Raw genomic sequence first — 10,252 nt, forward strand, 5'->3', positions numbered from 1 at the left:
TTCCCTGTGATCACCATCATATTTAACTATAAGTACTTACTAAATGCATTGTGTAACTTTTTAATGTTGATGAAAGGACCGAGGTTAGAACGTTAGAACATTAATTATTATTTGCTTGGTCACAAAGGAATCAGAAGTTTGTTTTCGTACTAATATATTTGGTAGCTCCGATTTTGTTTTTGCTATCACACGTGATATCTAGTTTCTTAGCTAAGAAGGTAGACTTTTGATTTTTACTTTTGTTGGACCTGCATGTTTTTGTCTTTGGAATAACTAATAGATGATAACCTTCTGTACATGTTTTAAAAAAAAAGTTAAGTGAGGGCCGAAAAGGTTTCTCAGTGACCAAGCCTAGAAAATAGAAACCAAGATGCCAGCAACTTTAAATTATTACACCTTTGAACTTGAGGAAGATGAGACATATTGGGAAAATTTCTTGTTTCAATCAAAAAATTTAACTAGGAGAAAGGATTTTGGTTAAAAGATAAAGTTGGAAAATTTAGATTTTGCGCTTCAAAAATGCTCTGGCCAGCGCCACTCTCTGTGTCGAAGTAGAAATATGTGCCTAATGTAGCGTTTAGGAAGACACGACTTGTTAGGAAATCAAAAACTAAAACTTTAGGTAGCACGTTCTGAAGCTGATTAAAGTTAGTCAGGGAAAACCAATACCTTCAACCAGCTTAGGATTCACGTTGGTAGAGTTGCGAATTGCGAGCCTGTCAACACACTTACAAAAACAGTCGGGTCCCTGAAGATTGGTTCGATGTTATTATTTTAGAAATCATAAAAAATCATGAATTCCACTGTTTATAGCAAAACTTCACCAACAATATCTAATATGAAACCAGGAATAAGTAAAACATTCGCATCGTCAAACCAATCCATTTAATCCGATCAATATGAGGTGAAACCGTGTGTAAGTAAAACATTCCATCGTCAAACCAATGCATTTAACCCAACCAATATCGAGGTAAAGTTCACAACCTGACCTGGTAAGTATGTGTCTGTGTTCGCTAGTACCACCATCTCATCCTAATCGCGGAACATGAAGACCTCCGTTGGGAATGGATTAATGGTTTCTGCAATATAGATCATGGTGGAATGTTGCTTGAATCTAATAGAGACGGTGATGTGGTGAGCTTGAAGTACTGATTACTCCTTGTCAAATCAAATCAACTCAGCTCATAGATCCCTGGATCAGAGTAGACTACACATCCCAATAAAACACAGTCACACATTATTTTCAGTTTTTCATTACTGGGTTTGTGAACGAACAGATTTAGTGTAGATAACATACCTTCTCATCAACCAAAATATATCAATCCCCGTAAGCTCTCCCTCACATTAATTGCTTCCCAAGAACTGAGGAGGAGACAGGTCTGGTTTTCTTGTACCGACCAGCCAACTCAGAAAGAAGCAGTTGAGGATTCGCCATGTTGTAACCTGCTTGCAGGTTCTTAGGTATAATAGAAGACAGTGATGATTTGATGCACATAGCCATCCTCTTCAGCTCCATATAAATAGTGTATGAAAATAGTTAAGACTTGAAGGAAACTAGAAGGATGAAGAATTCATGGTTTGATGCCAATGAATTCCATTGTTAATCTCTAATAATTAATTGATGGAAGTGAAGGCTGAAATCAACTTCTTCAGTTACAAAGTTCTGGCGAAAAAAAACAATGTTTGATCAAAACTGAAACGGTTACAGAGGCGTAGAATAGACATCCCCAACGAAGATACCCTAATAAATTGTGGGCCTAATTTGAAAATAGCATAAAAGTCTTCTGTATTAATAAAAGAAAATTCCAAACGATGTACACCTTAATGAAACGGAGCGGATAGGTGAAGTAGGACACATGGCGCGCTCAGGTTCAACGAATTGATGACGTGGCAGAAGGAGGAAGAAGAGAAACTCTTCTTTATATAATAGAGATAGATTAACTTTAAAACATTTAGTTAATCTATAACATTGTTAGTCGTTTAATATAGGTTCATGATAGAACGCACTGTATAGAGTACTCCCCCGCTTTTCTCGGGTTTCCAAAGGCCCGTCACTTCTTACTCGACAGCTCAAAGCTGACCAAGTCGACTTGAATAACCTCAAGGGGTGTAGGTGAGCCCAGTGGTATAAGTGCTTATGTTGGAAAGGCTCGTATACCGCATTCACAGACCCTCCTCCGCTCTGCCCCTCCTATGGGTCCGCGGATTGCTGCCTGGGGTTCCTCCTTTGATGCACATTCAAGGGCAACTTCTGCTTATGGGTAGGCACCTAGTAGTATAGAGATGACAATATGTGATCTGTTCCATAGACCCTGTCCCATTAAGACTTGTGGCGGGGTGGGACTGGTCAGAAAAAATCTAGTCCCATTATTTGTGGGCCTTGCGTGTGTGATCCGCACGATATTAGGCTATTGCGGGACATGCAGAATTTAGTTTGCGGGCAAAATGGGTTCTTGTCGGATTGTGTTACTTGCACCGAGAATCTTCTTTCTTGGTTCTGTCTCTTCGGTTTCACTTTCACCGAGAAGAAGTAGAGCGACGAGTCTGGCGATTGAAAATGTTCTTCACTTTCATTTCTTCTTCTTCATTTTGATCACAACTGTTAGTTTTCTAAGTTTCTTCTTCCCTTTCAATCACGACTCTTCTTCTTGTTGTTGTCTTCGTTTGTTCTTTATTTATTATCTTCACTGGCAAGAGTGGCGACAGCAGATCATCTTCCATCTCTACACAGTAGACACACACACACACATATATATATCTCCTAGACTATATTTGCGAAGTGATTTTGCCACATGTCCTCTCTACAGTCAATTTCACAAAACAAATATGACATGACTACTGAAATTGATGACATGGCTTCCGGAAAAATATGACATAGATAATTTTATTTAATGTTGATTTATATTTTTGGCAAACTTATTAGAATATGGTAATAATTCATATATTACATTTAATATTGATATTTCTTTTTGGTAAACTTTTCTTAAATATGGTAATAGCTCATACATCATCTATAAAATAAATATATTCATATATAACATTTCAAATTTCGAAATATTATTATTTTGTGTAATTATACAATTTGTATTACTAAAACTTTCAAAAATTTCTACAATTTTTTAAAAATTTAAATATCTAATCGTAAGATCATTAGTTTTTTATATACCTACAAATTTTATAAATATTGTTTAGACTAAAATTTTGATAATTATACAATGTTATAGCATTTTTCTTAGTTTTATACAAATTGATTTAATATATATCAAATATATATTAAATATTAGTAAGAAAATAGTAAAATGTATAATATTTAATGAAATTTATTTTTAAATATAAGTTAGATTTTAAGAAAAAATTTACACACCAACTATATATATATATATATATATTATTTTTTTTTTTTTATTCCTCTCAGTGAACATGATTTTTGAGTTAAACTTAAAACTCTGCATGTAACTGTCGGATTGACTTCTAAACTTTTGATTGCATGCTTATTTAGGGAAAGGAAAAATAGAACTGTCACCGGGATCGAGAAAGAAGACCTTCGAGGAATCATATTTTATGATAAAGTAATGGCTACTCTTATTTGATGTTTTAAATAATGATTATATAGCTGTTATAAGTCTCGATTGATTTATGGTATTAAGACAATGTTTATCGCTGGATCCTAAGTGAGTTTTTAAGCAAAATAACTCATTTAATTAAATCAAAACAAAATAAAGATAGGCTTACCAATCCTTAACTAAGGTTGTTTGGGACAGGTTTTGAAGTGAGGTTTTTCACCACATGTCAATAAGAAAGGGCACAAGAATTTATTATTATTTTTTTTTTCTTTTGTTTTCTCTTTTTTGTTTCTTCGTCTTCTCCGTCCAAAGTTTTCTCAACTCTCTGGTTAACGCCGTGTTCTTCGTGAGTGACTCCAGGCTTCTTCCTATTCCTAGCCAAAACCGCTGCCGAGTAAATCGCCGCCATTCTTCCCGAAGACGAGGAAGTTGATCGGAGCTAGCTCTTTCAAGACGTTGAAGGAGATCGAGATCTCGTGGATGTTTTGCTGTGGGGTTATGGTGGAGGTCGCGTAGTTGACGATGGCTTGGAGCTGGATCGGTGTCGCTGAGTAATCAGCTGCTGCGGCCACCGATCGGCTTTTGGCGCTTGCGGTGGAGCAGAGGAAGAGCGCGTCGTCGGCTGATCGTATGAAGGATGTGAAGAGTAGAGCGCTTCCGATAAGACCGGCGAGTAAAACAAAGGTGATGATCGTATGAAGGATGTGAAGAGTAGAGCGCTCTCGATTCTGTTGAACGTGTAAGCTTATCTACTACTTAGTACCATCAATGCTATTGGTTGATTGCTCTTTTTTACTTAATTTTTGTTGCCTATTTGTAGAATGTGAGGCAAGCAAGTACATCACTGCAGCAAGGGAAAAGAATGATTGTTGCGGGCTTTGCTGACTCGGGATCGAGCCAAGTTTTTTGGCTGCTGAAAGAGAGTGAGGCAAGCAAGTAGATCACTATAGTTTGTTCACGCTGAGGCCTCACTGATGCCAAACCTTTATAAATGTTTAGTACTTTGCCATGTCTCATCTTTTTTATGGTTTTGTTTGACTAATAAGTTGCTTTGTATGTACTTTGCAACAGTATATACAAATGGGAATTGATAATGATGCTAATAAGTCACCCAAATCGATAGCTGTTAGCAACTCCAGTCAGGCAATTGATTGGTTGGATGCTGTATTTCCAGATTTGACTGAATAGGGAACTAGAGGTGATAATAAAGTGGTACTGAAAGCTCATCCTTATGCTTTGCTTGATGCATCATTGGCTTTACAGGTAAAGATTCTTGGGTTTGCTACGTAAAGTTTTGAATTGCTCCCCAAGTCCTCGTCATAGATTTTTAGTTAGACTCACCAATACTCTCAAAGTTGTAAGTTTATTAGCTACTGATCATCATCAAAGATTTACTTGTTACCTTGTTCGCTGACTCCCTTTTGCCAGAATGAATATACTCTCTCCACGACGATGGTGTTGATTCAACAGCCTTACACTCCCTTCCCTTCACAAGTTCAGGCCACGGGAAGAGATGAAGCTCTCAAAACGCCATCTGTTCACACCGTGCTAAGTACATGCCAAGAAGAGTCCGACGTATCATCTATGTTGGACAAAACTACACCGTCACAGAGGGGAGTTCAAGCCGCGAAACCAACGAGACAGAAGACACCCCACAACGAGATTAAGGTGTGATATATATGTTTCATGTAAATACCCGTGATAATCTAGTTTAAATTCTATTCCATGCTCCATTATCTACTCATATACGTTTTTCATCTTGTCATTGTTTGGTTGTCGACATAGATGATCCTTGTTTGCATTACCTTTTAGTAGTCAACTAGGTAGTTTTGGACTAGCTTTTTGTTTGATTTGTTGGTTCAAGTTATAGAGATCCTATCTATTGATGACTTTTATGTGTGTAGTACTTCTCATTTGGATTGAAGAAAGTTTCATTTTGTAACATTCAAGCTTTGGAGATGATCCCAAAGTCTCATTCAAGCTTTGTATTCACACAGTCCCATTTTCCTCTTGTTCTTAAATCGTATTTCCTCTTGTTCTTAAATTTTTAATAATTTTATAAATAAATTTTATCTTTAAATTTTTTTTTAAGAACCTTTAATTAAGAAACTCCCATTAACTAAACTAAAATTTCTTAACTAAAGTTTTTAGGTTACTTTTATTAATTAAACAATCATTAAGAAACCCATTAGGGGTGATAGGGATAAACATGCTCTAAGTATCAGTTGATTGTTTTAGTATGAGCTGTTCTTTTTTAAACTTTGATTGTTTTAACTGAACATTCCCGCCCCGCCTATTGCATAGGCCTTAGCGGTCGGCCCGCGGGACGTCGGTTCATCATACCTGCACACGTCAAACAACATTATCAGATTCAGACAGAGAAGACAACATGGTCACTTATTATGGACAGAGAAACATACATCAGAAATTCTATTACCATGCATGAATCGTGTGCATATTTTTCACTCAGAATATATATTTTATACTTGTTCGGTGAGCAAAACTGGATTTGTCATTAGCTCTAAACATTTGGACACAGAAACTGGTTTGTTATAAGCACTGGTTTCTTCAGTTAAACAAACAATGTTTAAAACAAAACAGCTCATACTAAAACAATCAATTGATACTTAATACCATCAGGCCGGCTCAATGGTGTCATGGGCTCTGGGGCAGAAAAAAATTTAAATTTCCAAACTATTATTTTTCTTTACAGAATCTGATAGATATATGTTTTTTTTTTCCAAAATACCAGAAGTATTTTCTTAAAACAAATCTATGGAAATAAAATATAAAAAAAATTTGGATCCCTTTTCTTATTTTTAATATAAAAATACATGTATTTTTTAAAAATATCGGGCTCTTATCTATTAAGAAATAGGGGGACAACGGATTGGGCCCGAGGCGGTCGCACCGTTCGCCCCTATCTAAGTCGTCCCTGAATACCATGAATCAACCGAGACTTAACAGCTATCATTTTAAATCATCAAATAAGAGTAGTCATGACTTTATCATACCGTATGATTCCTCGAAACTCTTGTTTGAAGTCGAAAGTAATCCTTTTCATCCCGGTGAAAGTTCTCATTTTCCTTTCCCTAGAAATGCATATAATATAAAGATGAGAGGTCAATCAGACAGTTACCTACAGTGTTTTAAGTTGAACTCTGAAATCGTGTCCATTGAGAAGAATGAAATATATGCATGTGTCCATGCATGTCGATCTACTGTGTAGAGAAGGAAGATGTTGAGCTGTGGTCGCCTCTCTCTTTTCGGTGAAGAGAAGAAATGAAAAACAAACAACGACAAGAAGAGTCATGACTGAAAGGGAAGAAGAAACTTAATGGACTAACAGTTGTGATCATTTTGATCGAAGAAGAAGAGAAGAAAGTGAAAAACATGCAATCGCCAAACGCCGCGTAAGTGAAACCGAATAAAAAGAACCAAGAAAGAAGATTCTCAATGCAAGTAACACAATCCGACAAGAACCCATTTTCCCGCAAATTAAATTCGGTCTGTCCCAAAATAGCCCAATACCGTGCGGATCACACCCGCAAGATCCATAAAAATGGGCCTATATTTTGCATGACCAAACCCGCCCCGCCACATGTCTTAATAGACCAGACCCGCAGAACATAGTCCATATTACCATCTCTCCTTCCAATTTTTTTTAATAAAGCTAACGTATCATAGAGCGTGTTTTCATTCATGAATAATTAATTTTTTTTAATACTATTTACAGGTAGTTGGGTAAAACATACACTTCATATCAAATTTATATATACTAAAATGTGTTAGTTCCAAACATCCAAAATTTTGAATCCAGTCAACAGTGGCCTAGACCGATTTGATCTGGTTGACATTTCAAAATTTATGCATCAATACTGCATTGAAATTTAAAATGATAGAATTGCATAAAACGGCTCCTAGTTGTCAACGACATCATATACTATCATATATCCTCTTCTTTCGATGAAATATATCTAATTGTTTTACTAGCTATAGGGTGTGATTGTATAGTCTATTGGAGTAAATATTTTGGAATAAAACAATTATATTTCAAGTTCACCTCAATCAGATTGACTATTACTATTTTAGTTTTACTCTGTGTACTATTGATAAAGTGGAAAAAATAGTAAAAATGTTATTCTTGCTATAAATCATATTATGGATGTCCATAACCAGTCATACTAGAGAGAGAGAGCCGGCGCCTTAGAGAGAGAGAGAAAGCCGGCGGCTAGAGAGAGAGAAAGCCAGCGGCTAGAGAGAGAAAAAAATCCTAGTTTCCTTTTCCTTATTGGTTTATGATTTGTACTCTTTTCATTATTCTATGACAGTGTAATTCCCTCCCAATATATAAAAGGTTCATTATGTTTAAGAATAATAAGAATATACAGTTTTTATTCTCTAGTTTCACAACACGTTATCAACACGATTCTCTAAAACCCTAAGCTAAACGACCCGACTCAAAAACCATAATTCCCTCGGCGATAATCCTTACCGGCGAGAACCCCCGATCGTGAACCTTCATCCCGATCTTAGTTTGTTCCAGCTCGCGACTCGATCACATCCAGTTCGCGACCCGATACTCAGCTCGATACTCAGCTCGTTCGCGTTCCCGATCTCAGCAACCAGCCAGTTTGCGACAGACGATACCGATCCTCGTTCGCGACCCGATAGCAGCTCGATTCGCGACCCGATCAGTTCCAGCTCGCGACGATCTCAGCAAGCAATCCATTCGCGACTCAGCCTCAGCAACGTCCAATTCACGACCTTCTCTAGTTGGTGGTCCATTCAACCCGATTTGAGGTTAAGGTAATCTTTGAAACCCTAATCGAAAACCTAATGATCTAAAATCGAAACCTTAAAACCTTAAACCCTAATCATGTTATGATAAACCCTAATCATGTTCTACATGCTAAAATCGAAATCCTAAAAACCATAAACCCTAACCGCATGTATGCATATCGCATACTATGCATGAAATCTAAAACCTTAATGCTAAGACATGTTCAATCCAAACCCTAACTAATACTTGAAATCGAAATTGATTGATTGCTTGATCTGATTGAATGTTTTGAAATTGAATATGATCACATAGAACCCGTATGCTAGGCTTGCTAAATCCGTACTTGAACTTGATTGATTGATTAATAAAACCGACCGAATATTTTCTTAGATTGAAACCATATGCTAGAACCGTATGCTGAATTGAAATTGAAACCTAATTGAATCACTTAGAATATATGATCCGATTGAATGAATCCCTTGATGCTAGCTTGATTGTTTGATTGCAATTACATAATGAACACTTAGAATCAGTATGCTAGGATTGCATAATATAACCGCATGAACATATAGAAACCGAATGCTAAGCTTGAACATATCTTGTTTCGGCCATGAGGCTTGTTTGCATCATTACCATATGAACTGATTGCATCATATCCGCATGAACACATTAAAGATCTAAAATATAAAATATATGATTTCAGATGTCGAAAATCAACAACTTGGATTTTGCTGCCCTAAATCTCTCTGGAGATAATTACTTGCAATGAGCACTTGATGCTAAGATCATCCTGAAATCCAAGGGACTCGGTGAGTGTATCACCGAGGAGAATGATGCTAGTGAGAAAGATAGATACAGAGCCTTCTTGATCATTCGCCATCATCTAACTGAGAGTCTTAAAGATCAGTATCTGACCATTGAGAATCCATTAGACCTTTGGACAGAATTGAAAGCAAGATATGATCACCGGAGACGGTGATCTTACCAAATGCTATGTATGATTGGAGGAATCTCAGGATCCAGAACTATAAGTCCGTGGACGAGTATAACTCAACCCTATTTAAGATTGTTTCGAAATTGAAACTGTGTGGTGAGGATATAACGGATAAGGATATGCCTGAGAAAACCTTTTCCACCTTCCATACAAGCAATGTGTTGTTACAACAACAGTACCGTAAGAAGGGCTTCACGACTTATGTTAATCTGATTTCTTATCTATTGCTCGTTGAGCAAAACAATGAACTGTTGATGAGAAACAGTGAAATGAGACCTCCTGGATCAACTCCATTACCTGAGGCACATGCGGCTGTAGAGCCTAAGAAAGAATCGAATCACGTCCAGAGCAATAGCCAACACGGCCGTGGCCGTGGAAGATGGCAAGGACGTGGTCATGGCCGAAATTCTTTTGGTCGAGGCCGAGGCAACTATAACTCTTATGGCCGTGGCCAAGGAAACTCGTTTGGCCGAGGTCATGGCCGAGGCCGTGGTACTTCTTTTAAGCCACAAAACGCGACCAAATCAGTATGCCATAGATGTTGTATGGGCAATCATTGGGCTAAGACATGTAGGACTCCTAAACGCCAACATCTCCACAATTGCGGGTATAGCTAGTCTCATAGAGGGTCACGGCCAGGCTAAAATTATGTTGCCTATGGGTACCCATCTTGAAATATCAGATGCATTATATTCACCCAGCTCAAAGAGAAGCCTATTGAGTTTTAAAGACATTCAAATGAATGGTTTTCATATTGAGACTAAGGGCGAAGGAAATAAAGAGTTCCTTCATATCATTAAAATCGCCAAAGGCAATAAGAAAGTATTAGAATCTATACATGCACTCTCTACTGGTCTTTACCATACCAAAGTCAGTATGATTGAGGCCAATGCCACATTTAATAAAATAGCA

At 37.2% G+C, this 10,252-nt stretch overlaps 2 long non-coding RNA genes across 3 annotated transcripts; one reads left to right on the top strand and one right to left on the bottom strand.

Annotated features, from left to right (window-relative positions):
- Positions 1-715: 715 nt before the first annotated feature.
- Positions 716-1,361, bottom strand: LOC106317565. The gene is made up of 3 exons (XR_001265159.1): positions 1,298-1,361; positions 990-1,207; positions 716-748 (listed from the first exon to the last, which is right to left on the bottom strand). It is a non-coding gene; the product is annotated as an uncharacterized LOC106317565 (long non-coding RNA).
- Positions 1,362-3,823: 2,462 nt separating this feature from the next.
- On the top strand, positions 3,824-6,070 carry LOC106315793. Of its 2 annotated transcripts, XR_001264656.1 has the most exons (5): positions 3,824-4,302; positions 4,384-4,556; positions 4,635-4,826; positions 4,992-5,231; positions 5,868-6,070. It is a non-coding gene; the product is annotated as an uncharacterized LOC106315793 (long non-coding RNA). The 2 variants fall into 2 exon arrangements; XR_001264655.1 differs by lacking the exon at positions 5,868-6,070 and having other exon boundaries at positions 4,992-5,543.
- Positions 6,071-10,252: the final 4,182 nt, after the last annotated feature.

Source organism: Brassica oleracea, chromosome C9, assembly GCF_000695525.1.
Source record: "Brassica oleracea var. oleracea cultivar TO1000 chromosome C9, BOL, whole genome shotgun sequence".
NCBI classification, from domain to species: domain Eukaryota; kingdom Viridiplantae; phylum Streptophyta; class Magnoliopsida; order Brassicales; family Brassicaceae; genus Brassica; species Brassica oleracea.